The following is a 27,276-nucleotide window of genomic DNA, read 5'->3' as shown; positions in this document are numbered from 1 at the left end:
CGCTATAATAATGGAAATACATGTCCTCAAAGATGGAAGGCAGGCGGGAGGAGGCGAGATCAGGTGGGACCATTCTAGCCAATGAGAGGGAAGATACACGCGTGGACAACAAGAACAACTTCCATACAAAATTGTTTGATATCAGTGCATTCGTAACAACCTACCAATCACAAAACTTCTATTTGATCAATTAAGCCTCACATAGCAAATAAGTTATTCAACTTTTTGTTGACCAAATTCAACACTCATTGACCACCAAACAAAAATTCCTCACTTCGTGGTCTTACTTTCTTGGACAGATTTTGGATGGAGTAAACCCTCTCGCTTCTCATCCTCTTTGCCTACACACACACACACACACACACACACACACCTCTGTTACACAAGCCTCTGGCACCTCTCACATTTGGCAGAGCACTTTTCAGCTCTTTTCAACTTTATAGTATATTATATAATTATTATTCTGCATCATTGGCAAAGGTCCCGAATTTGTAGATATTTTGAGCAGTGGGGTTTTTGGTTTACACTGGATTGCTCTTTCCCGCCTCCCCCCTTGTACATAAGAACATCTTGTAAAGGAATACATTCTTGGCACCCATATAGCCAGCACTATGCAGACATTTCTTTGGCATGCTTTGAAATGCAGAAAAACTGTAGAGGAAACAACATAAAGTCTGTTCAACATTTTAACCATGTGAATAAAGATGTTAATAATATTGTTAATAATAATGACGATGAGGAGTATAATGATAATGAACAAGACGACTTTAATATTGTGCACATTTTATTTGCATGCTGCACTGAGAATCTTTTCATAAATGAGAGGGTGGATGTACAAGGAAGGCAGCTGATTTTGGGCTGTGTGCTTGTGGCTGTGTAGAGTAATACACTGTATACTTCCGGGTCATGGAAGAGTAACATATACTGTACTTCCTGGTCATGGGAGAAAGGGATACTGAAAAGTTACAAGATACTGTAACGTTATGGAGGATATATGTGCGGGCTATGGCCAGCTCTGCCACAGTTGGCTTTCAGACCAGGGACTATGAATAATAATACATTTCTAGCCTGACCATGTTGGAGTGCATCGCCCATGTCACCCTGTTCATATCAGACACTACAGGAAGCTAGAAGACAGAAGCAGCTCCAGGTCTTGATTGTGTGATAGCGTTATACATGGTTGACTTTGTATAACATTTCAAATATTTATTTCAATAAACCTCTTTGAAAACAAACTGAGCGTCTGCTATGTATGTCTGGGGCTTTATAGATTTTCTCTTCATATACTTTTAAGTCTCAACCACGTTGGAGTTTTCCACCATCCTCTCACAGTTAATGTGGTCAATGGACATGCTATTGAGACACATTCGCTAATGGTAATGTCAGAGACATTTTGATAGAAAAGAAAGTGCTGAAATTATATTAAGGAATATGTAAGAATTAAGTATTAATTGTAAAGAAACTATTATTTAAAAAATATATATAAGTTCATGTTTATAGAAACCCATGTTTTATTTGTTTATTGTGACACCTGGTGGTTACCAGTAGTGCATCAGCAGGGTAGTATAAGGGTTTAATGGCAACATGGCCCAGTCACTAACAGTGAACCATGCAAACCGATGCTGGTACTAAGAAGGCACACAACAAGCTGGATAAGGCCATAAGCAAACAAGAAAATGCTCATCCGGGGACAGCGCTCCTAGTGGCGAGGGACTTTAATACGGGGTAACTTAAATCTGTTTTACCTCATTTCTACTAGCATGTTAAATGTGCAACCACAGGAGAAAAAAACTCTAGCCCACCTTTACTCCACACAGAGACGCGTACAAAGCTCTCCCCACCCTCCAGTTGGAAAATCTGACCATAACTCTATCCTCCTGATTCCTGCTTATAAGCCAAAACTAAAGCAGGAAGTACCAGCGACTCGCTCAATAAGGAAGTGGTCAGATGATGCAGATGCTAAGCTACAGGACTGTTTTACTAAGTTGACTGTGCCTTTAAACAGCTTGGAAAATTCCAGAAAATTATGTAATGGCTTCTGATAGGCTTATTGACATAATTTGAGTCAATTGGTGGTGTACCTGTGGATGTATTTCAAGGCCTACCTTCAAACGCAGTGTCTCTTTGCTTGATATCATGGGAAAATCTAAAGTAATGTATATTCCCCTAAGAAATCAGAAAGACCTCAGAAAAAAAATTGTAGACCTCCACAAATCTGGTTCATCCTTGGGAGCAATTTCCAAACATCTGAAGGTACCACGTTCATCTGCACAAACAATAGTACGCAAGTATAAACACCATGGGATCACGCAGCCATCATACCGCTCAGGAAGGAGACACGGTCTGTTTTCTAGTGACAAAAGTACTTTTGTGCAAAAGGTGCATATCAATCCCAGAACAGCAGGAAAGGACCTTGTGAAGATGCTGGAGGAAACCGGTACAAAAGTATCTATATCCACAGTAAAACAAGTTCTATATCGACATAACCTGCAAGGCCACTCTGCAAGTAAGAAGCCACTGCTCCAAACTGCCATAAAAAAAACAGACTACGGTTTGCAACTGCACATGGGGACAAAGATCTAACTTTTTGGAGAAATGTCCTCTGGTCTGATGAAACAAAAATAGAACTGTTTGGCCATATTGACCATCGTTATGTTTGGAGGAAAAAGGGGGAGGCTTGCAAACCGAAGAACACCATCCCAACTCTGAAGCACAGGGGTGGCAGCATCATGTTGTGGGGTGCTTTGCTGCAGGAGGGACTGGTGCACTTCACAAAATAGATGGCATCATGAGGGAGGAAAATTATGTAGATATATTGAAGCAACATCTCAAGACATTAGTCAGGAAGTTAAAGCTTGGTCACAAATGGGTCTTCCAAATGGACAATGACCCCAAGCATACTTCCAAAGTTGTGGGAAAAGGGCTTAAGGACAACAAAAGTCGAGGTATTGGAGTGGCCATCACAAAGCCCTGACCTCAAACCTATAGAAAATTGTGGACAGAACTCAAAACACATGTGCGATTAAGGAGGCCTACAAACTTGACTCAGTTATCAAATCAAATGTATTTGTCACATACACATGGTTAGCAGATGTTAATGTGAGTGTAGTGAAATGCTTGTGCTTCTAGTTCCAACAATGCAGTAATAACCAACGAGTAATCTCGTTGGTGATGGTACAGAACGGCATAGGCAAGATGCAGTAGATGGTATCGAGTACAGTAAGGTCTACCGGATGTATGCGGCGCATGTAACACATACAATTTGATTTGATTGTCTTGCGCCAAGCTGCGATTTAACGTTTTTTTTAAATGTTATTATGTTTTGTTACTTTCACGAGGTTGGAGTCATAACATGTTCAGCTACTTAAGACATTGGCTCGAATCCAGTGGGGGAAAAAGTACCCAATTGTCATACTTCAGTAACTAGTAAAACCTACTTGAGTAAAAGTCTAAAAGTATTTGGTTTTAAATATACTTAAGTATCAAAAGTAAAAGTATAAATAATTTCAAATTCCTTATATTAAGAAAACCAGACCACCATTTTATTTTATTTTTTTTAATTTATGGATAAATGAAATCATTCAAAATGCAGCGAGTACTTTTGTTGTCAGAGAAAACATAGAGTACAAAGTACATAATTTTCATTAGGAATGTAGTGAAGTTAAAGTATAAAGTTGTCAAAAATATAAATAGTAAAGTACAGATGAGATACCTAAAATTGTTTTTACTTAGGTTATACTTTCAAGTATTTTTAATTAAGTATTTTACATCACTGCTCGAATCTACGATGTGCCTTTAGATTTCAAGAAAATGAACTAAGTAATCATTTTTCACTTCTCACATTTACTTCCCAAACCCGTTTGGTCTGCTTCGCTAAGCGTTGGGCCTCTGGGTTTAGAAACACTCTGGTGCCATTGCGACCATCTCCATTTTGAAGTAGTCCATTTTCTTCTTCTACTACTTCTATGAGATGGTAAACAAACCAAAAGGGTGCATACTGCCACCTGGAGTGTGTTGTTTGAACAGGTATAAAGAAAAGGTTGGTGATTTTCTGCCACCTGCAGTTATGGAATGTTTGCTAATAAGTATAATTTTTATTTAATTTTATTTAACCTTTATTTAACCAGGAAGGGCTCATTGAGATTAAAATCTATTTTTCAAGAGCGCCCTGGCCAAGATAGGTAGCACCAAGTCCTTACAAAACAATTACAGACAGACAACATGAAAAACGACAAGTAATCTAGTAAAAACCATTGAATTCCATTGTGGTCCTTCTGTGGCTCAGTTGGTAGAGCATGGCGCTTGTAACGCCAGGGTAGTGGGTTCGATTCCCGGGACCACCCATACGTAGAATGTATGCACACATGACTGTAAGTCGCTTTGGATAAAAGCGTCAGCTAAATGGCATATATTATTACTATTATAATTCACAAGAGTATAAAACAGCAAATTAAAAACATTGACAGGTCAGGGAATCAGCCTCAAAATCCTTAATCAGTGATTTAAAAACACCAATCGGGACAAGTTCTTCCAGTTGAAAAGTATTTTGTAAGGTGTTCCAAGACGATGGTGCAGAGTACATAAAAGGCCTTTTACCAAATTCAGTTCGGACATTTGGAACAGTTAGCAGGACAAAGTCCAGCGAACGAAAAGAGTACCCACCACATCTCTGAACAATAAAAATGCACAAATAAAAAGGTAGTAAACCCAAAATGGCTTTGTAAATAAAAGTATACCAGTGACTGAGCCTACGAGTGACTAGAGAAGGCCAGCCAACCCTGGTATACAAAGTGCATTGGTGCGTAAGGGTTTTGCAGTTTAAAATAAATCTCAAAGTGCCATGGTAAAGAGTGTCAATTGATCTCAAACACTGAGCGGGAGTCTAGTAAAGGCATAAATGTAGCTGATACTAGCCTCCTTCTGGCTTCAAAAGAAAAACAGGCCTTATTCCTAAAATAAAATCCCAATTTCAGCTTCAATTTTTTTGTAAGTTGTTCAATATGCAATTTGAAAGAGAGGCCATTATCAATTAAAATTCCAAGATATTTATATGAGGTTACAACCTCAATCTCCTTGCCCTGACAGGTAGTAATATGTGAAAGGTTCAGAGGTCTATTTCTTGCATTAGAAAACACCATTAGTTTAGTTTTGTCAGTACTGAGGATACGCTTCAATTGACACAAGGTATGTTGAACAGTATAAAAAGCAGTTAGCATGGTCTGGAAAGCTTTTGTAAGAGACGAGTCACAACAGTAAATAACAGTATCATAAGCATAAAAATGAAGTTGTGCATTTTGGACTTTTTTGTCTAAATAATTTAAATAAATAGTGAATAAGAGAGGACCAAGTACAGAGCCTTGGGGCACACCATTCAAGACAGACAATTTAACATACATAAGCCCATCAAATTGAGTGTACTGAGTTCTATCAAACAGATAGTTAACAAACCATGCAACTGCATGCTCCGAAAGACCTACACTCGACAATCTCTGCGCTAATCCCTCCTGATGACCTGGATGGAATTATGTGATCCTTTCCAAACCCATAGGAAGTACCACCTCTATCTATCTCTTTGCGTCCACCACTGGAAGGTGAGCTTTTGGCCATGCGATGGCGACATTGTATAATTTAATGCAAAAGGGTTGAAAACTAACTGAAATTGTTTCCTAACTCGGCGATACAATGTTAATGAGTGGTTACAGTTAAACACTGAAACATTACTTTTTTTTACAAAGTAATGCAGTAACTTAGTGGCAGGGTAAGTTATGGTACTTGTCTATGCATTTTTGGAATCATGTTTTATAGCATTAATTGCCATTTACAATATTTCTAGTTTATAAAGGATATTATGATTCGGTAATTCCAACAGCCAACACTGCTCATTAAATCGAATAATAAGATTAGGCCTATGCTATAGCCTAGCAAGCCTATGGCCCTGATGAATAAATGCACTTTTTTATGCATTCGAATTTAAAACCTGCATCGTCACACCACACAATTGGCTTGTTTGAGTGGTAAGGCTGATAAAGCAACCAACTGCAGATGAAAGTCGAGGAGTGAATTCGGGGAGGTGCATCTACGACAGCCAAAAGTCGGAACAATGATTTGGTTTTCCAACAAGCATGGCTCAATGCAACATGGCAATGTTGCCATTGTTTATACGTTTCTTTGAAATGTTGAAATAAACATGTCTCCAACCTCCATACTGTAAATATACGTGCGTAGGCTTACTTTTGTACTATTAATTGGAGATAGACTAAAATATTACATTCACTTGTACACTGTTTAGATATGAATTACGGGCAAGTTACTTCCTGTTTCAGTAACGTCGTTGGTCACGTTCGCGGCAATCAAACAAAAACACGAATGATTGGTTGACAATTAGTGCCTCCTACAATGCAGGCGATGGCTGCAAGTTGCAGCTGGTGAGGAGCAACTACATCAAATTGCAGTTGACACTTCATGACCTTTGATCATAGGGTTGTTGTAAAGTTAATGTAGTCGACATGTCGGCGCAAGTCAGATTTTCTTTTACCCCCATAATGCAATACAATTTGAAAGGCAGTGACCACCGACTTGATAAAAGTGATCCGTTCCAACGCGCCCAATGCGATTGATATATGATCTAGCCATGTAGACTGTCCGCCAGCGACATTCTGACGTTTTAGTCAAGTTGCGTGATATTCTTCAATGGCTGTTCTTCTTATGGTTGCCTATTGGGCCAATATAGTCCCGTAAAAGGCGTCAAACTTACTCATTGTACGTTCTGGTTGTCGATCAAAGTAAATTACAGTGCCGAAGGAAACCATCAGGGCGTTCGCTTGTAAAATACAAAGCTGTGATTGGAGGTAGCGTCTGTCAAAATGACATTTTCGCTATTATCATTGGATAAAATTTCAGTCAGTTGGTATTTTTGGATTTTGATTGGAGGAATCTGTCTGTAGGCGGTAATGTTACCCTGCGGTCACTGAAGCGCAGTACGGGAGGGCGGATCATCATCGTGGTGGCAGCTACACTCGGAGACTCCCGACAAACTGTCAAAAATATTCAGCAAACGGTGAGTCAACTCAAAATAAACTCATCCTTTTATTGGGAAAATCGTCTAGGTACCTCGGGTTACGGCTATCATGTTGTTCTGATATGGTTTGTTGATTTATCAGTGAAGAAGGGACGGTGATTTTGGATGAGAAATACGCACGTTACGCATCATAGCAAGAAGTGCATGGGTGAAGTCGTAGTGTCACACCCGAGTGTCACAGCGCAGGAGCTGTGGCTGTTCGCAAAGTTATGCAAGCTTGACTGTGTGTGTGTGTGTGTGTGTGTGTGTGTGTGTGTGTGTGTGTGTGTGTGTGTGTGTGTGTGTGTGTGTGTGTGTGTGATTGTGTGTGTGATTGTGTGTGTGTGATTGTGTGTGTGTGTGGCCATAACGTCATTCAATTAGGGCTAAGCAACTGCGCACATGGTTCCTATTGGTATAAGCCTTTTTAAAGTGCAATTCCTAATGTTAAGGGGGTGTTTTTTGTTTGTTTGGGGGGCTTCAGCTCAGTCGGGACCTCCAGTTTAGTCGGGACCTCCCCGCAGAGCTTCTTCAAATCCGACTGTTGACAAATGTGAACTTTGAATACTCTGCAACATTGTGACATTTGGATCATGTCGATGTTACGGTTTAAAATGTAGTTTTAATTTCCTATAAGGCTGGAGGAATAGGCTACGTGTTATGCTCTGATTTAGTTAGCGGATTAAACTCAACGATTTATGATGGAGTTGAGCGGCGACTAGTGTGGGTTTTTATACGTTTTTATAAAGTTGTTATTTAAAAAACTAGCCCTCAATTACACAGGAAAATCTCGTGTTTAATTGCGGGCTTTTCTTTGGGTGTTGAAATCTTGTCATTTAAAAAAATAAAAACCCACACTAGTAGCCCGCTCAACTACATCATAAATCTTGGAGTTGAGTTTATCGGCTATGATTTAGTGAATATAATCTCCAAAACAACCTTCAGGGCTACTACACAGCAGCTGAGATATTGCACTGTAGCCAGAAAGCTGTTTATCTTGAACATGTGCTGTCTGCTTAGAGCAGTTATTGACAATTATATCTTTCACTGCCATGTGTTTCAAAGTGCAGTCTGTTGGCCTATCCATGAAAAGGAACATGTACCCTCTGCCAACTGGCCACCCCATTGCATCACATTACTGTAAACACTGAGTTACTTTCTCTCAGTGTTGGGCTGCCTATTTGATGTCTGTAGACTATTATCAACCCTTAGGCCTCTTGTGCTGCCATGCCTCCTAGATATTGATGATAGGAATGATAAGAGGAAGAGCAGAGAGAGGATTATTCTTGCTATTAGAGAGGAGTGTGGATCCTGCAGGAGATTACTGGACAATCCTCCCCAGATTACTACAGGCAGGAATCAGAGGTGGGTCTACCTAACCCAGCGGTGGCTTCGTTACTGGCTATATTCTGTCTGTTGGTCAAATGATATATTTTACCTTTAGAAACATGCAGGTGAGGGTAACACCATACATTAAGATTCTCTTATACCTATGAGTGATGCTGTAATTACTACAGTAATAAGGTTGTTGTTGTTGTTAGTAATTATAGTATCATTACAGAATAGCAACGTTGGAGCGGCAGGTAGCCTATCAGTTAGAGTGTTAGGTCAGTAGCCGACAAGGTGAAAAATCTGTCGATGTGCCCGTGAGCAAGGCACTTAACCCTAATTTGCTCCAGGGTTGCTGTACTACTCTGGCTGACCCTGTAAAACAACACATTTCACTGCACCTATTCCGGTGTATGTGACAATAAAAAGCATATTTATCTTAATTGTGCATATGTTTACTCCCTTTCTTTGGCACCGCTGCAGTTAGAGACATTTCCGGCACGAATCCACACACTCCTATCAGACCAAATTGGCCAAATGAGGTGGAGGCCTCATCTAATCTGTGTGTGTGTGGGTTTCCATGTCTTTGTCTCGTGGCCCATGCTAGCTTGTAGCATAGCTGAGCTAAGAGGGGGAAGTATGTTAGGCTGTGGATTAATCATGCAGACATGTACTCGTTGATGTTTTCGTTTCCCAAAGGATAACTTCTGGACTTGTGTCCTGACCTGGAATGGTTCCACTAGGATTACTGTGTCATATGTCAAACATGTCCAAATGAAAGTAGCCTATCTAGCCTGCCCTGGGTAAAAGTCTGCTAATCATTAGTGACCTTTGGTTAGGTCGTTAGAGGTTTGTATTGGTCAACCTAGTTTTTCCTCGTGTCAACTGTGTAGTTTCACGCATCCCCCTTCACCTAGTACAAGAATTCAAACAGTGGTGATTTCATTAACCGTGCTCACGTTGTCGTCAAAGAATTGTCGATATCTATTTGTGGTTGAAACAACCCATTTTATTGTACTATTTGGTCTCTGTGCCAGTGCATGTCAATGTAATGTCTCGTTCAGCTTCTAGCCGTCTAAACAGGAGCAGGCAACCTGGAAGCTACGTAGTCATCACTCCATCGAGGCGGCACAGTAAAAAAGCGCTTTGGAATGGAATGTATTTATTCAGAAACACATCTAGTGGATTGTGGAAGCTTTGGTTTGGAATGCTACAGGGAGGAGACAGACAGAGAGAGGAATCCTAAGATCACAGCGCACGTTCACTGCAAAGGGCAAAAGTGACAAGAAATGTTAGCTTTGGGGTGGAGAAACTAACCTTTTACGGCTGTCAGTCGACAGAGTCTACATGCCTCATGAAGAAGAAAATCTAAAACGCAAACAGAACTTTTGGGAAAATTCCTCGGGTGGATTTGTAATGTCATTACACTATCACAAGTTAGGTTTTTTTCTATATCGTGCCCTGCAAAGGGGATTGCTTCTCGGATACACATGGCATGACGTACTACACTCTCTGGAGTTAAAATGTAACAGAATAAGCCCCTAAAGCTCGACAGCACTGTTGGGAAACGTACCAAGTCCGTGTTAAAATGACCTACAACTGTCATTCTTTTTCAATTAAAAGTGAAAGGACTATTGAAATAAAATGAATCCTACCTCAATAGAGACCGATGTGCATCGTGTACAGTGACACCGATCATTAGATCAAATCCTTTTAGGCGAGCTCCAACTACACGCATGGGACACATTTTCATCATGCACTAAAACCCTCACTTGTGTGCTTGGATTATTACACAAGAGCGGTTATTACAAAACGACTGAATTAAATTGAGGTTATCAGGAAGGGTACGAATTGATGAATGAGCATACTAGGTGAGAGGGGCCCCCAGTCTAGCTAGCAAGAGTGAATAGGAGAAACCAATTGAGTAGAACTAGCACTCTCAATTCCTCTCCACTCTCCCTCACTCTGCTAATCTGGTCTGATCTGTGTCTCCCATCCCTGTGGCTGCTGCTGCTCACCATGACTCTGCTAGCCTGGCCTGCATGACCCATCTGAAGCGGGACCCTTGGCAGCGTGTGTTGCAGCAGAGATAGGAAGTCAAGCCACAGTAACTTTAGACCTAGAGAGGCCCGGTCAACCATAGATAGACAGGCCCTCTTAAAGAGCCTGTCAATGGAGTTTGGGCCTATGGGAAGCCTGGGAAATCAATCACCCATTTCTTCAGTATTTTCAAACGATGTAGTATTTTTGCCCCTCAATTAACCACCATTACAGCCATGATGGGAGTGGCTGTCCTCAGAGAGCATGCGTGATGCTCTGCGGTCCAGTAGGGGCACGACAGCTCACGCTAGGTCAGACAAAGGACAGGGATGGGTCAGGGCCTGTGATGGATATCAGGCGGTGTCGGTACAGTGAGGTAATGGTGACCAAACAGTGTGTAGGGCTTAGGGAGTTGGCGTGACTGTCTTCACTCCTGATCGCTGTATCACGGTGTGGTGTACCCCAGCCTCCTACCTCTGCCCCAAGCCACCGATCGTCATGACAACCAGGACACTGTCATTATTGCTGTTGGCCCAATCTGTAGTTGATCGGATCGATTATCCATAATGCAATTACAGCAGCCTTGTTTCTTATCCGTCCGGTCAGTCTGGCATCCGTGAGCAGGGATCGATACTAAGGTCGCCTGCTTTTATGGCCAATAACAGGACAGCTACCTGCGAATGTGAATATAACATAACATAAAGTGTTATATACTGTTACATCTATCTATATGGACAGTTTTTACCTATTGGGTAGTTTGAATAGTTTCACTTCTACAATCATGTGTGATAATAAGTAGACTTTTTTGTGGGCACATGCTCAAAGGCAATACATCATTGACAGGGTGTTGTAAGCCTGACAGGACAGGACTGTGTCTCCCTTTTTAAAAGCATCAATGGAACATCTCTGGCTTCATCTCTCCTAGCTCTGACTGTAAGTGTCTCATTGAGACGCGTGTGATAGTTTTGGACCCATTCCAGGGAGTCTAATGTGCTGGCAGAAGGGTTCTTGTATTTCCAGGGCGCCCCCGAACAGGACTGGAGTTATACATTGTCTGCTGGCTGATTGGAAGAATATGGGTCTGGGATTGGAATGCAACAATGGTTTATCTCAATTATGCTAGGTTGTCATTTCTGAGAGGATCACGAAGAGTTGTTGGCGTTGTGTACAGCACCTCCCACATTTCTTCTCACCTTGAAGTAGGTTGTGTTAGTTGGTGGTCGGTCGTAGTTGTTACTTTTTCACACCTGGATAATCGCAAGAGGAATCAGTCCAAAGACGGCCATTTTACTTTGAGTTTTGTGTAATCACCAATACCGATTGGTGATTACTTAAGTGTTGTTTATGGTTGTGCCAGATTGTGCTGTCTGAGCTTGTCCAGTATCGCTGTGGACAAGTTCCACCCATTCACAGCTTGTGTTTCTACATTAGCCTATCAAATCACCACCCTCTTTTAGTTTGCTTGTGTTTTCTGCCAGTTCAAGGCAACGCTCCTTCCCTCCATTTAGCAGTGCATCAACAGAAACATTTCTAGTTTACGTGAATTCTGCATTCCTAGTCACTGGTCTTATCACGCCAATTGACCCATTATCAAACAGTACTATACCTTTGCTTGGGATCTCTTAAAAATGCAAAGCTTAGACTGCCACATAGACATTTTAAGTGCAAGCACTTTTTATCAGTGAAAAACAACAGGAAGATAAGATGGAGGAGAATGGATAGAACAACTATGGATTGGAATGCTGGTGAGGTTAGAACGTAAGGATGGGAGGAGAAGGAGGTGGCTTTGTGGGACTTTACTTTGGATGAGTAAATAGGATAAACCGGCGAGCGATATCGTTCTGTGCTTTATTAAGTTGGTTGGCTTTGGGCCAAGTGGTCGTCCATAGTCGACCACGACTTTGAGATTGCGTGACAGCAGCGGGTGAATGAAGAATGGAGAGAAGGATGGAAAGAGGACAGAGGCAGCAAAGGGTTGGCCGGCGGTGTAATCCCCTGCAACAGGACAACGGAGGCAGCCGGGCCACAGCTTGGCTTTAACTGTCAATCAGGCCTCCAGCAGAATTATAGCCACCGTGTCACCTGGGACACATCCAACACCACCATTATCACCACACAGCTAGACACAGATGGATGGAGGGAGAGGGAGAGAGAACCACTACCATTACCAAAGGTAATCATAGAGGAGGGAGGGGGGAGAGGAGAGAGAGAACCACCATTACCAAAGGTAATCATGGAGGAGGGGGGGGGAGAGGGAGAGAGAACCACTACCATTACCAAAGGTAATCATGGAGGAGGGAGGGGGAGAGGAGAGAGAGAACCACTACCATTACCAAAGGTAATCATAGAGGAGGGAGGGGGAGAGGAGAGAGAGAACCACCATTACCAAAGGTAATCATGGAGGAGGGGGGAGGGACCACCATTACCAAAGGTAATCATGGAGGAGGGGGAGAGAGGACCACAATTACCAAAGGTAATCATGGAGGAGGGGGGAGGACCACCATTACCAAAGGTAATCATGGAGGAGGGAGTGGGGAGAGGAGAGAGAACCACCATTAACAAAGGTAATCATGGAGGAGGGAGGGGGAGAGGAGAGAGAGAACCACCATTACCAAAGGTAATCATAGAGGAGGGAGGGGGAGAGGAGAGAGAGAACCACCATTACCAAAGGTAATCATGGAGGAGGGAGGGAGGAGAGGAGAGAGAGAACCACTACCATTACCAAAGGTAATCATGGAGGAGGGAGGAGGAGAGGAGAGAGAGAACCACTACCATTACCAAAGGTAATCATGGAGGAGGGAGGAGTGGAGAGGAGAGAGAGAACCACTACCATTACCAAAGGTAATCATGGCGGAGGGAGGGGAGAGAGGACCACCATTACCAAAGGTAATCATGGAGGAGGGAGGAGGAGATAGGAGAGAGAGAACCACTACCATTACCAAAGGTAATCATGGAGGAGGGAGGGGGAGAGGAGAGAGAGAACCACCATTACCAAAGGTAATCATGGAGGAGGGAGGGGGAGAGGAGAGAGAGAACCACCATTACCAAAGGTAATCATGGAGGAGGGAGGGGGAGAGAAGAGAGAGAACCACCATTACCAAAGGTAATCATGGAGGAGGGAGGGGGAGAGGAGAGAGAACCACCATTACCAAAGGTAATCATGGAGAGGAGAGAGAGAACCACCATTACCAAAGGTAATCATGAAGGAGGGAGGGGGAGAGGAGAGAGAACCACCATTACCAAAGGTAATCATGGAGGAGGGAGAGGAGAGAGAGAACCACCATTACCAAAGGTAATCATGGAAGAGGGAGGAGGAGATAGGAGAGAGAACCACCATTACCAAAGGTAATCATGGAGGAGGGAGGGGGAGAGGAGAGAGAACCACCATTACCAAAGGTAATCATGGAGGAGGGAGGGGGAGAGGAGAGAGAGAACCACCATTACCAAAGGTAATCATGGAGGAGGGAGGGGGAGAGGAGAGAGAGGACCACCATTACCAAAGGTAATCATGGAAGAGGAGATAGGAGAGAGAACCACCATTACCAAAGGTAATCATGGAGGAGGGAGGAGGAGATAGGAGAGAGAGAGAACCACTACCATTACCAAAGGTAATCATGGAGGAGGGAGGGGGAGGAGAGAGAGGACCACCATTACCAAAGGTAATCATGGAAGAGGGAGGAGGAGATAGGAGAGAGAACCACCATTACCAAAGGTAATCATGGAGGAGGGAGAGGAGAGAGAGAACCACCATTACCAAAGGTAATCATGGAAGAGGGAGGAGGAGATAGGAGAGAGAACCACCATTACCAAAGGTAATCATGGAGGAGGGAGGGGGAGAGGAGAGAGAACCACCATTACCAAAGGTAATCATGGAGGAGGAGAGAGAGAACCACCATTACCAAAGGTAATCATGAAGGAGGGAGGGGGAGAGGAGAGAGAACCACCATTACCAAAGGTAATCATGGAGGAGGGGGAGGAGAGGAGAGAGAGGACCACCATTACCAAAGGTAATCATGGAGGAGGGAGGGGAGAGGAGAGAGAGAGAACCACCATTACCAAAGGTAATCATGGAGGAGGGAGGGGGAGGAGAGAGAGAACCACCATTACCAAAGGTAATCATGGAGGAGGGGGAGGAGAGGAGAGGAGAGAGAGAACCACTACCATTACCAAAGGTAATCATGGAGGAGGGAGGAGGGGAGAGGAGAGAGAGAACCACTACCATTACCAAAGGTAATCATGGAGGAGGGAGGAGGGAGAGGAGAGAGAGAACCACCCATTACCAAAGGTAATCATGGCGGAGGGAGGGGAGAGGAGAGAGAACCACCATTACCAAAGGTAATCATGGAGGAGGAGAGGAGAGAGACCACCATTACCAAAGGTAATCATGGAGGAGGGAGGGGGAGAGGAGAGAGAACCACCATTACCAAAGGTAATCATGGAGGAGGGGGAGGAGAGGAGAGGAGAGAGAGAGACCACTACATTACCAAAGGTAATCATGGAGGAGGGAGGAGGGGAGAGGAGAGAAGAACCACTACCATTACCAAAGGTAATCATGGAGGAGGGAGGAGAGGAGAGGAGAGAGAGAACCACTACCATTACCAAAGGTAATCATGGAGGAGGGAGGAGGGGAGGAGGAGAGAGAACCACTACCATTACCAAAGGTAATCATGGCGGAGGGAGGGGGAGAGGAGAGAGAGGACCACCATTACCAAAGGTAATCATGGAGGAGGGGAGGGAGAGAGAGAGAACCACCATTACCAAAGGTAATCATGGAGGAGGGAGGGGGAGAGGAGAGAGAGAACCACCATTACCAAAGGTAATCATGGAGGAGGGGGAGGAGAGGAGAGGAGAGAGAGAACCACTACCATTACCAAAGGTAATCATGGAGGAGGGAGGAGGGGAGAGGAGAGAGAGAACCACTACCATTACCAAAGGTAATCATGGCGGAGGGAGGGGGAGGGGAGAGAGGACCACCATTACCAAAGGTAATAATGGAGTGGAGAGAGAACCACCATTACCAAAGGTAATCATGGCGGAGGGAGGGGGAGAGGAGAGAGGACCACCATTACCAAAGGTAATCATGGAGGAGGGAGGGGGAGAGGAGAGGGACCACCATTACCAAAGGTAATCATGGAGAAGGGAGGAGGAGATAGGAGAGGGAGAACCACCATTACCAAAGGTAATCATGGCGGAGGGAGGGGAGAGGAGAGAGGACCACCATTACCAAAGGTAATCATGGAGGAGGGAGGGGGAGAGGAGAGAGAACCACCATTACCAAAGGTAATAATGGAGTGGAGAGAGAGAACCACCATTACCAAAGGTAATCATGGCGGAGGGAGGGGGAGAGGAGAGAGGACCACCATTACCAAAGGTAATCATGGAGGAGGGAGGGGGAGAGGAGAGAGGACCACCATTACCAAAGGTAATCATGGAGAAGGGAGGAGGAGATAGGAGAGGGAGAACCACTACCATTACCAAAGGTAATCATGGAGGAGGGAGGGGGAGAGGAGAGAGAGAACCACCATTACCAAAGGTAATCATGGAGGAGGGAGGGGGAGAGAAGAGAGAGAACCACCATTACCAAAGGTAATCATGGAGGAGGGAGGGGGAGAGGAGAGAGAGGACCACCATTACCAAAGGTAATCATGGAAGAGGGAGGAGGAGATAGGAGAGAGAACCACCATTACCAAAGGTAATCATGGAGGAGGAGAGGAGAGAGAGAACCACCATTACCAAAGGTAATCATGGAAGAGGGAGGAGGAGATAGGAGAGAGAACCACCATTACCAAAGGTAATCATGGAGGAGGGAGGGGGAGAGGAGAGAGAACCACCATTACCAAAGGTAATCATGGAGAGGAGAGAGAGAACCACCATTACCAAAGGTAATCATGAAGGAGGAGGGGGAGAGGAGAGAGAACCACCATTACCAAAGGTAATCATGGAGGAGGGGAGGAGAGGAGAGGAGAGAGAGGACCACCATTACCAAAGGTAATCATGGAGGAGGGAGGGGAGAGGAGAGAGAGAGAACCACCATTACCAAAGGTAATCATGGAGGAGGGAGGGGGAGAGGAGAGAGAGAACCACCATTACCAAAGGTAATCATGGAGGAGGGGGGAGAGGAGAGAGAGAGAACCACTACCATTACCAAAGGTAATCATGGAGGAGGGAGGGGGAGAGGAGAGAGAGACCACCATTACCAAAGGTAATCATGGAGGAGGGGAGAGGAGAGAGAGAACCACCATTACCAAAGGTAATCATGGAGGAGGGAGGGCGAGAGGAGAGAGAGAACCACCATTACCAAAGGTAATCATGGAGGAGGGAGGGGGAGGAGAGAGAGCTGCTTTGAGTACCGTTACTTGACTCTCTTTTGGAGAACTTCCTATTAACCATTAATTAATACTACAACATAGGACTGAGCTTTGGTTTATTTGTTCGCTAATGTTCCCTCAGACTTAGGCCAGGCTTAGTGTGTCTGCTACCTGTGTGTTAGTGTTTGTTTTGGGATTAGAATTGTCCTTTGTGTCTGCTGCTGTGCGTTCCATTGCGATGTGTCAAGCCTCGCTCTGCAACAATGGGCAGCATAGTTTCCAATCCTGGCAAACACAGACCCAGCGCTGTGTGTGTGTGTGTGTGTGTGTGTGTGTGTGTGTGTGTGTGTGTGTGTGTGTGTGTGTGTGTGTGTGTGTGTGTGTGTGTTTGAGCGTGAGCGAGAGAGAACCTACATGCACATAAACGTGGGAGGGAGACACAGGGAATTGGCACAGGGGAATTAATTCTCTGTCACTCTATCCCAACCCTCACCCTCCCACACAGAGACTCAGACTGGCTTGTCAGACGAGAGAGAGGCCCAAGGAGGAGTGGAGAGGGGGATTGGCTAGTACAGGGTGTGGCAATGGCTCCAGTACTTTTAGAGCAGAACTCTGCTCTCTCTCTTTCTCCCTCTTCCAGAGTACAACCTAATGGGCTACATCAGGGTCTGAATTACATCGAACAGAAATGTCCCTGAGTGCACTAATACCATTAGAGAGAGGAGGACATAGCTACAACTCACAGGACCTCTCTCTCTTTTTATATATTGCATTATTTCGCTCTCATGTCCTCCCTCCTTACTGGATATCTCTCTCTCTCTCATGTCCTCCCTCCTTACTGGATATCTCTCTCTCTCTCTCTCTCTCTCATGTCCTCCCTCCTTACTGGATATCTCTCTCTCTCTCATGTCCTCCCTCCTTACAGGATATCTCTCTCTCTCTCTCATGTCCTCCCTCCTTACAGGATATCTCTCTCTCTCATGTCCTCCCTCCTTATTGGATATCTCTCTCTCTCTCTCTCTCTCTCCCTCCTTACTGTCCTCCCTCCTTACTGGATATCTCTCTCTCTCTCTCTCTCTCTCATGTCCTCCTCCTTACTGGATATCTCTCTCTCTCATGTCCTCCCTCCTTACTGGATATCTCTCTCTCTCTCTCTCTCTCATGTCCTCCTCCTTACTGGATATCTCTCTCTAATGTCCTCCCTCCTTACTGGATATCTCTCTCTCTCTCATGTCCTCCCTCCTTACTGGATATCTCTCTCTCTCATGTCCTCCCTCCTTACTGGATATCTCTCTCTCTCTCATGTCCTCCCTCCTTACTGGATATCTCTCTCTCATGTCCTCCACCTTACTGGATATCTCTCTCATGTCCTCCCTCCTTACTGGATATCTCTCTTTCTCTCTCATTTACATTTACATTTAAGTCATTTAGCAGACGCTCTTATCCAGAGCGACTCCTCCCTCCTTACTGGATATATCTCTCTCTCTCTCATGTCCTCCCTCCTTACTGGATATCTCTCTCTCTCTCATGTCCTCCCTCCTTACTGGATATCTCTCTCTCTCATGTCCTCCCTCCTTACTGGATATCTCTCTCTCTCATGTCCTCCCTCCTTATTGGATATCTCTCTCTCTCTCTCTCATGTCCTCCCTCCTTACTGGATATCTCTCTCTCTCTCTCTCTCTCTCTCATGTCCTCCCTCCTTACTGGATATCTCTCTCTCATGTCCTCCCTCCTTACTGGATATCTCCCTGGCTCTCCGCTTTGCTTTGTCGTTGTAGGTCTTTCTGCTTCTGTCTTTCTCTCTTCTTTCTGACTTCGGCGGTCTGTTTTTATCTCTCTCACACACACACACACACACACACACACACACACACACACACACACACACACACACACACACACACACACACACACACACACACAGACATTATTTTACTGTCATAGAGGAGAAGTGACCCTTTCTAACGGTACCATTTTTATGTCTCAACAAGGGCTGTTTGTTACAGTGACCGTATTACCGCCACACAGGCGGTCACAAGTCATGAAGGCAGTCAAATTCCACATGACCGTTTTAGTCACGGTAACTAGGCTTCTCCAAGCTCTGATGCTGCTGATGGTCATTAGTAGCCTACCAAATGTGCTCCTGCCTGGTACTCGGCACTCTATTGTCCCTCTAATCACTTTGACATCAATGCAAATGTAATTGAAAATCAAATGAAATACTTCATGAGAGCCCATGAGCTCATGTTACACAACATTTCTAAAGGCTATGCAATTGCATGAGAAAACAGAGTGATGGCCTCTATTAAAAAGAGGAGGATCCCATCAGCTTTCTATAGGTTGTTCTCTTTACAAAAGGATGACATGAAAATGAACCATGGGAATAGCATCCTCCATTCGCTATTTAAATGCACAGGTGACATATATTTGTTTCACCTGCCCCTGTTCCGAGGTATATAATAATGGTCCATTCTAAATCAAAACAAATTTCACCGATAAACTCAGCAAAAAAATAAATGTCCCCTTTTCAGGACCCTGTCTTTTAAAGTTAATTCGTAAAAATCCAAATAACTTCACAGATCTTCATTGTAAAGGGTTTAAACACTGTTTCCCATGCTTGTTCAATGAACCATAAACAATTCATGACTAATGAACATGTACCTGTGGAACAGTCGTTAAGACACTAACGGCTTACAGACGGTAGGCAATTAAGGTCACAGTTATAAAAACGTAGGACACTAAAGAGGCCTTTCTATTGACTCTGAAAAAACACCAAAAGAAAGAGTAGCAGGGCTCATTTGTGTGAACGTGCCTTAGGCATGCTGCAAGGAGGCATGAGGACTGCAGATGTGGCCAGGGCAATCAACTGCAATGTCCATACTGTGTAGGCCTAAGACAGTGCTACAGGGAGACAGGACGGACAGCTGACCGTCCTCGCAGTGGCAGACCACGTGTAACAACACCTGCACAGGATCTGTACATCCGAACATCACACCTGCGGGACAGGTACAGAATGGCAACAACTACCCGAGTTACACAAAGAACGCACAATCCCTCCATCAGTGCTCTGACTGTCCACAATAAGCTGAGAGAGGCTGTACTGAGGGCTTGTATGCCTGTTGTAAGGCAGGTCCTCACCAGACATCACCGGCAACAACATTGCCTATGGGCACAAACCCACCGTCGCTGGACCAGACAGGACTGGTAAAAAGTGCTCTTCACTGACGAGTCGCGGTTTTGTCTCACCATGGGTGATGGTCGGATTTGCGTTTATCGTCATAGGAATGAGCGTTACACCGAGGTCTGTACTCTGGAGCGGGATCGATTTGGAGGTGGAGGGTACGTCATGGTCTGGGGGCGGTGTGTCACAGCATCATCGAACTGAGCTTGTTGTCATTGCAGGCAATCTCAACGCTGTGTGTTACAGGGAAGACATCCTCCTCCCTCATGTGGTACCCTTCCTGCAGGCTCATCCTGACATGACCCTCCAGCATGACAATGCTACCAGCCATACTGCTCATTCTGTGCGTGATTTCCTGTAAGACAGGAATGTCAGTGTTCTGCCATGGCCAGCGAAGAGCCCGATCTCAATCCCATTGAGCACGTCGGGAACCTTTGATCGGAGGGTGAGGACTAGGGCCATTCCCCCCAGAAATGTCCGGGAACTTGCAGGTGCCTTGGTGGAGGAGTGGGTTAACATCTCACAGCAAGAACTGGCAAATCTGGTCCATGAGGAGGAGATGCACTGCAGTACTTAAATGCAGCTGGTGGCCACACCAGATACTGACTGTTACTTTTGATTTTGACCCCCCCTTTGTTCAGGGACACATTATTCTGTTAGTCACATGTCTGTGTAACTTGTTCAGTTTATGTCTCAGTTGTTGAATCTGGTTATGTTTATACAAATATTTAAACATGTTAAGTTTGCTGAAAATAAACGCAGTTGACAGTGAGAGGACGTTTATTTTTTTGCTGAGTTTATTATTTAGTATATGTTAAGACAATATAAAATCAAGAATAGTCTTAAATGCCCTTCGCATGTAGGACCGGGACGAAGACAGTATCGCTATACTCATTAGTATCGCTGCAAGGAAACAAAACGCGAAGGGCACGCAACTTCTTTAGGAAAACAGCCCTGATGTTGGAAACAAACATCTTTATGTTGTCATCCAGTGTCACATTTATTTTCCAAGCTATAGCACACAGTATTTTACATTCAGAAGGTTTTTAAAGGACCAAAGAGTTTGGTCTGCTTCGTGGTTTCATTTTTGCCATGGAAAAAATATTGCAATACTGGTATCGTCCCAGGCCTACTTGCATGTTGTTCAAATAGTTGGACAGAAGGGTGTGTTCATAACAATTCAACTGTTCTACCCTGTTAGCTAGCAAATAGGAGGTGGAGGTGTGATGGTGCTTTGCTGGTGACATTGCCCGTGAGTTGGCTAAACTTTAAATATAAAGATTAGCTGGCTACTCACTAGCATGTGGGCTTGTGCTTGAGAGACTGCTGATGAGACCGGTGTTAATTTTCGATAATGCCTGCAACAAGAAGTTAGTCGTTATTAGTGAATGTACATTATTCATGGGTCTGGTTACATTTTGTAACAAAAAGGGCATTTTTGTAGACAGACTTGAAAGCCAGATAAGTGACTATTGCGAAAAAGCAGGTTAAACTTTTCATAAAAGAATTGAATTATTAGTGGGTCTTATGGTTGTGGAAGGCAGGTATAATTTCACCAGTCCTGAATTCATTAGATTATTGCTCACTGTTTTGAAATGCCGTGTATTTCACGTTTTATTGAACAATAAAGCTTATGCTTTTTAGGCCATATCACCCAGCCCTAATTACACTATTGAATAATGCAACCAAACCATATTACACTCTTGAATAATGCAACAATCCACAAGCCTGTGCAGACAATTAAAGGATTTATTTTCTTGTCCGTACACATTCAATTAGCTGTTAGTACTTTTATATTCGTATTCCCATACGAATATAATAGTACAGTAACATTACCATACAGTGTCATTCATATTATAATACACCTGGTCACCTGGAATGCTTTCCCAACAGTCTTAAAAGAGTTCCCACATATGCTGAGCACTTGTTAGCTGCTATTCCTTTGCGGTCCAACTCATCCCAAACCATCTCAATTGGGTTGAGGTCGGGTGATTGTGGAGGCCAGGTCATCTGATGCAGCACTCCATCACTCCATCACTCTCCTTCTTGGTCAAATAGTCCTTATACAGCCTGGAGGTGTGTTGGGTCATTGACCTGTTGAAAAACAAATGATAGTCCCACTGAACGCAAACCAGATGGGATGGCGTATCACTGCAGACTGTTGTGGTAGCCATGCTGGTTAAGTGTGCCTTGAATTTTAAATAAGTCACAGGCAATGTCACCAGCAAAGCACCATCACACCTCCTCCTCCATGCTTCACGGTGGGAACCACACATGCAGAGATGATCCATTCACCTACTCTGCGTCTCACAAAGACACGGCAGTTGGAACTAAAAATCTCAAATTTGGACTCATTAGACCAAAGGACGGATTTTCCCTGGTATAATGTCCATTGCTCGTGTTTCTTGGCCCAAGCAAATCTCTTCTTATTGGTGTACTTTAGTGGTTTCTCTGCAGCAATTTGACCATGAAGGACTGATTTACGTAGTCTCCTCTGAACAGTTGATGTCGAGATGTGCCTGTTACTTGAACTGTGCCTGTGAAGCATTTTATTTGGGCTGCAATCTGAGGTGTAGTTAATTGCCGATTACAGAGACTGGTAACTCTACTGAACTTATCCTTTGCAGCAGAAGTAACTCTGGGTCTTCCTTTCCTGTGGCGGTCCTCATGGGGGTCAGTTTCATCATGGAGCTTGATTATTATTATTGCTACTGCACTTGAAGTAACTTTCAAAGTTCTTGAAATTTTCCCGAATTGACTGACCTTCATGTCTTAAAGTAATGATGGACTGCCGTTTCTCTTTGCTTATTTGAGCTGTTCTTGCCATAATATGGACTCGGTCTTTGTCATGCCCTGACCATAGTTTTTTCTCTGTGTTGGTTGGGGCGTGATAGTGTCTAGGGTGGGTCATCTATGGTTTTTTTGTATGTCTATGTTGGCCTGATATGGTTCCCAATCAGAGACAGCTGTTTGTCATTGTCTCTGATTGGGGATCATATTTAGGTAGCCATTTCCCTTTTGTGTTTGTGGGATCTTGTCTATGTTTAGTTGCCTGTCTGCACTAGTTGTATAGCTTCACGGTTCATTGGAGGTGTGTTGGGTCATTGTCCTGTTCTTTATTGTTTTGTTTCGTGAGTTTCTCTTTATTAAAATTATGTGGAATTCTATGCACGCTGCGCCTTGGTCTCATCATTACGACGATCATGACAGTCTTTTGCCAAATAGGGCTATCTTCTGTATACCACCCCTACCTTGTCACAACACAGCTGATTGGCTCAAAGGCATCAAGAAGGACAGAAATTCTACAAATCAACTCTTAACAAGACACACCTGTTAATTGAAATGCAATTCAGGTGACTACCTCATGAAGCAGGTTGAGAGAATGCCAGGAGTGTGCAAAGCTGTCATCAAGGCAAAGGGTGGCTACTTTTAAAAAATCTCAAATATATTTTGATATGTTTAACACTTTTTTTGGTTACTACACGATTCCATATGTGTTATTTGTATTCACTATTATTATACAATGTAGAAAATCATAAAAATAAAGAAAGACCGTTGAATGAGTAGGTGTCCAAATCTTGACTGGTACTGTGAGTATTCAGACCCTTTACTCAGTACTTTGTTGAAACACCTTTGGCAGCGATTATAGCCGCAAGTCTTCTTGGGTACGACACTCCTAGCTTGGCACACCTGTATTTGGAGAGTTTCTCCCAACAAAATGTGGAAAATGTAAAATGATCTCAATACATTCTGAATGCACTGTATACGCTACACAGCTAGGTAACATTAGCTAGCTAGCTAAACAAACAATAACTTCTGAATCCTCACAAACGTGCTGGCTGTAGTTGAATGCTGATGTTTAGCTGAACCATAGCAGGCCAAGCTCTTAGGCTTATACAAGCTACCTTATTAAAGTTACCTTAGAACAAATCAGGTTTCATTTGATCAATTTCACGGAAGTCATTATATGAGGTAAAAGCAAATTGCGACTGAAATCGTTAGTTATTCCCTGGGGAGTTGCTTCTTGTCTGGACCTCGGTGGCTTAGTGCAGTCAAGCAAAAACATCTAAATAATCGCTTGAGATTTAAAGCTACAATTTCAGAATGTTACAGGCTGTTACTACAATTTCAGATAAAAACTCAATTAAAACAAGTCTAAAAAATATGCTAAATGTCTGTACATTTGAGCTGTTTCTAAAACATTGCCATGCTATTAAAATGTTCACTGTAAGTGTGTTGGCTCAACGAGACATTTCTGTTTACACTGCCCTGCTTAGAGGGAGGCAACTGTCCTGCGCTACCTGGTATACCTTACAGTATACGTGTAGTCGAGAGTATTTTTGCGTAAAGCCTATTAAGTATGAAGAGCCTCTGTTTCTGGAGGGGGAAGCAAACCAAATTGCTTTAATCACACTGGGTCTCGGTGAAGAGGGCTACAGATCAAAGACATACACAGGCTCTTCAGGGGAAACACTTTAACATGGAGATGACTGGATGGGTGCTGCCACTTATCCACAGGCAAGGACAAATGCACAAAAGGAACACATACACACACATACTATCTCTGTGGGGCACATGCACACTCATATACAAGAACATCTGCTGTTGCATTTACAGATTTGCTTACACACACACACACACACACACACACACACACACACACACACACTCTCTCTCTCTCTGAGCACAGATGACCTGTCTCAGTAATCAGTGTGCTGCTGCAATGTCGGCTCAGAGGATAAGCCCCATCTCTCTCTCCTCCCCTCCTCCTTTCATCCCTCTCTCTTTACACAGCAGTTGGATGGCTGACAGCAGGTTTTTGGGAGGACCTTGTGAGCCCCCCTTCCCTCCCAAGGGCTCTGCTTTTCTTTTTACCATCGATTTACCCAGACATTGGCAGAGAAAACACACACCACACAGCAGGAAAGAGCAAACCAACAGTGCTAGTTGATTTCCCTCCTGCTCATAAAGCCTTAGTGGATGACACCATTGCATTATTAATATGTTTCTGACATATTATTCATATGTGGAACATACAGCACTCATCCCAGATTGGCTCTCGTTACTATTTTGGCTGAGTAAAAAAAAACTCCTTGTCGGCTATCTGCCCATCATTGAACGAGAGATGAGAGCTTTTTTACATGGCACATATTGCACTTTTACTTTATTCTCCAACACTGTGTTTTTGCATTATTTAAACCAAATTAAACATTTTTCATTATTTATTTAGACTAAATATATTGTATTTATGTATTATATTAAGTTAAAATAAAAGTGTTCATTGTTCATTCAGTATTGCTGTAATTGTCATTATTACAAATATATATATAAAAACCGGTCGATTTAATCGGTATCGGATTTTCTTTTGGTATCGGCATTGAAAAATCATAATCGGTCGACCTCTACTTAGTAGGCTATCCTTACCTTTCTATAATGAAAGCTGGTTCAACAGCAAAGCATATGGCCATTTTTATCCATATAATGATCTACCCGTGACATTATTGCACATTCTTTTGCATTTTTCACAATTAACATAAGCCTACCTGCAGTGTGTACTCCATTCGGCTTGTATCCATCCCCTTTTCCAAAGAGTGTCTTTGTCCAGTTACCAAAGACTCGCTCCGCCAAACAAAAATGTTTCAGTATAACGCCATATCAACGGTAGGCCTGGCTATATCTTGCTTATTGAGAAGGTGCCTTACACATACAATGTAATTTACGGGAGCCTAGTCACTTGTTACTGTAGGCTATGCTATCTAATAAACTGTAGTATCAATCCACAATGGACTAGGATGACAATATTCCATCCCCCAGCCGAATTGGACTTGATGACACAGCAAAGACCGTCAATAACCTACAGAACTTGAGACAAACACATTCAGTATAAGCCTTGGAACACCTTGATTGAACAGTGTTCATTCATCAAAACCCAGCCCTTTCGCGCCACCGCCAGCTATTGCGTTCATAATAACGTCTGTGAAAATAACTCAAGTATTCCTGACACACCCTCGGACCTATAGCCCTACTGCCAGCGCTTAAATGTACTATTGTGTTTGGTGTGTTGAAACAGAGCCCCTACAGTCTTGACTGAAAAGGTGGTTGGCCTTGTGTACTGAGCAAGGGGAGCGGGCTTGGCCCATGGAGTCAGCACTGTCAATCACACTGTGCCTGCCTCGGGTTAGGGTGACACACACATCAGGGAGGCAGGGCATGAGCCTCTGATCTGAGGTTTACAACGCTGCCCCACAGCCCCGCCTCCGGATCATTAAAGGCAGCCAGACACACACACTATACCTCACTGGCACAGAAATACAATTCATGGGTGTAGTTCACAGTGCCCCAACTGTTACCCACCTGAGACTCATTAGCAGCGTGCACACGTACACACACACACACACACACACACCTCCCTTGGGTTCCTGTGTGAGGCAGGGCTGCCACCTCCTGCATTCCTGAGAGGAACTCGTCTCACATTGTCAGAGCTGTGGCCTCCAGGGTCTTTCCCCCCTCTCTCCTTTCTCACTCATTAACCTTTATCAAACAGTAACTCCCTGCAGGTCTCTTTGGCAAAGCTTGACTGAACACATACCTATCCACGCTACCACACTCTTACATAAACCACCCTAGCACAAAGAACTAGAGCCCTGCACGGGCATGAATTTTCAGCCTGAGCCCTACCCATGACCGAAGTTCAGGCCCTACCCAGGCCTGATTACTTCTGCCAAATTTACCCAGGCCTGATTGCTTCTGCCCTGTCCAAACCCAAAATCAGAAATAACTTCAATTGTTAGTAATGATTAGCTGCTTGTCTCTGTCTGTCCTCCCCCTCCCTGCTCTGCATGCGCTCTTCTGCTGGTCTGCCTGCGTGAGTATCCATAGCAGTGACTCCGCCTTGGGCTGCTCAATGACGAGAATCAAAAGAGCAGTTAGCTGTTGTGAAATCCCCTCTCCTGTCGACTCGGACAATGTTCTGGTCTTATATTTGATGAGGTTGAGGCACTTCTGACACGCTGCTACTTAATAATCTGTATGGAGTTGTCGTTATTTCCTGTAGGATTCTGAAGGGGAGAAAGTCCACAGTTCAAAGTGCAAGTTATGTAGCTTGTCTCAATTAGCCTAGCTAACGTTAGCTAGCTAGCTAGCCAGCTTTACTATCTTATTGTAGCTAATGTTATAATACGGTTATGTCTACTCTAGTGTCATGCTTGTTGTCATTTCCTACACTTCTCTTTGTCAAGTTGAAGTACATCAATACAGGCCTAACAGATTGCAATTCACCTCTTTTGAGTTGCTAGAGGCCAAATACATCTGTGATACCTGGCTATGCAAAGATATGCTTTGGAGGTATGAACTTTCCCTGA

The 27,276-nt window shown here is 43.8% G+C and overlaps 1 protein-coding gene across 6 annotated transcripts in view; it reads left to right on the top strand.

Annotated features, from left to right (window-relative positions):
* The first annotated feature begins 6,888 nt into the window (after positions 1-6,888).
* The window catches only part of LOC118371615 (microtubule-associated protein 4), a 122,747-nt gene continuing 102,359 nt past the window's right edge, over positions 6,889-27,276 (top strand). For all 6 annotated transcript variants that reach the window (XM_052504627.1, XM_052504625.1, XM_052504618.1 and 3 more), the window contains exon 1: positions 6,889-7,057. The gene's annotated coding sequence lies outside the window, so the exon portion shown is untranslated. The remainder of the gene's footprint in view (positions 7,058-27,276) is intronic.

This window comes from Oncorhynchus keta, chromosome 4 (genome assembly GCF_023373465.1).
Source record: "Oncorhynchus keta strain PuntledgeMale-10-30-2019 chromosome 4, Oket_V2, whole genome shotgun sequence".
NCBI lineage: Eukaryota > Metazoa > Chordata > Actinopteri > Salmoniformes > Salmonidae > Oncorhynchus > Oncorhynchus keta.
This window is presented reverse-complemented; position numbering and strand designations above follow the sequence as displayed.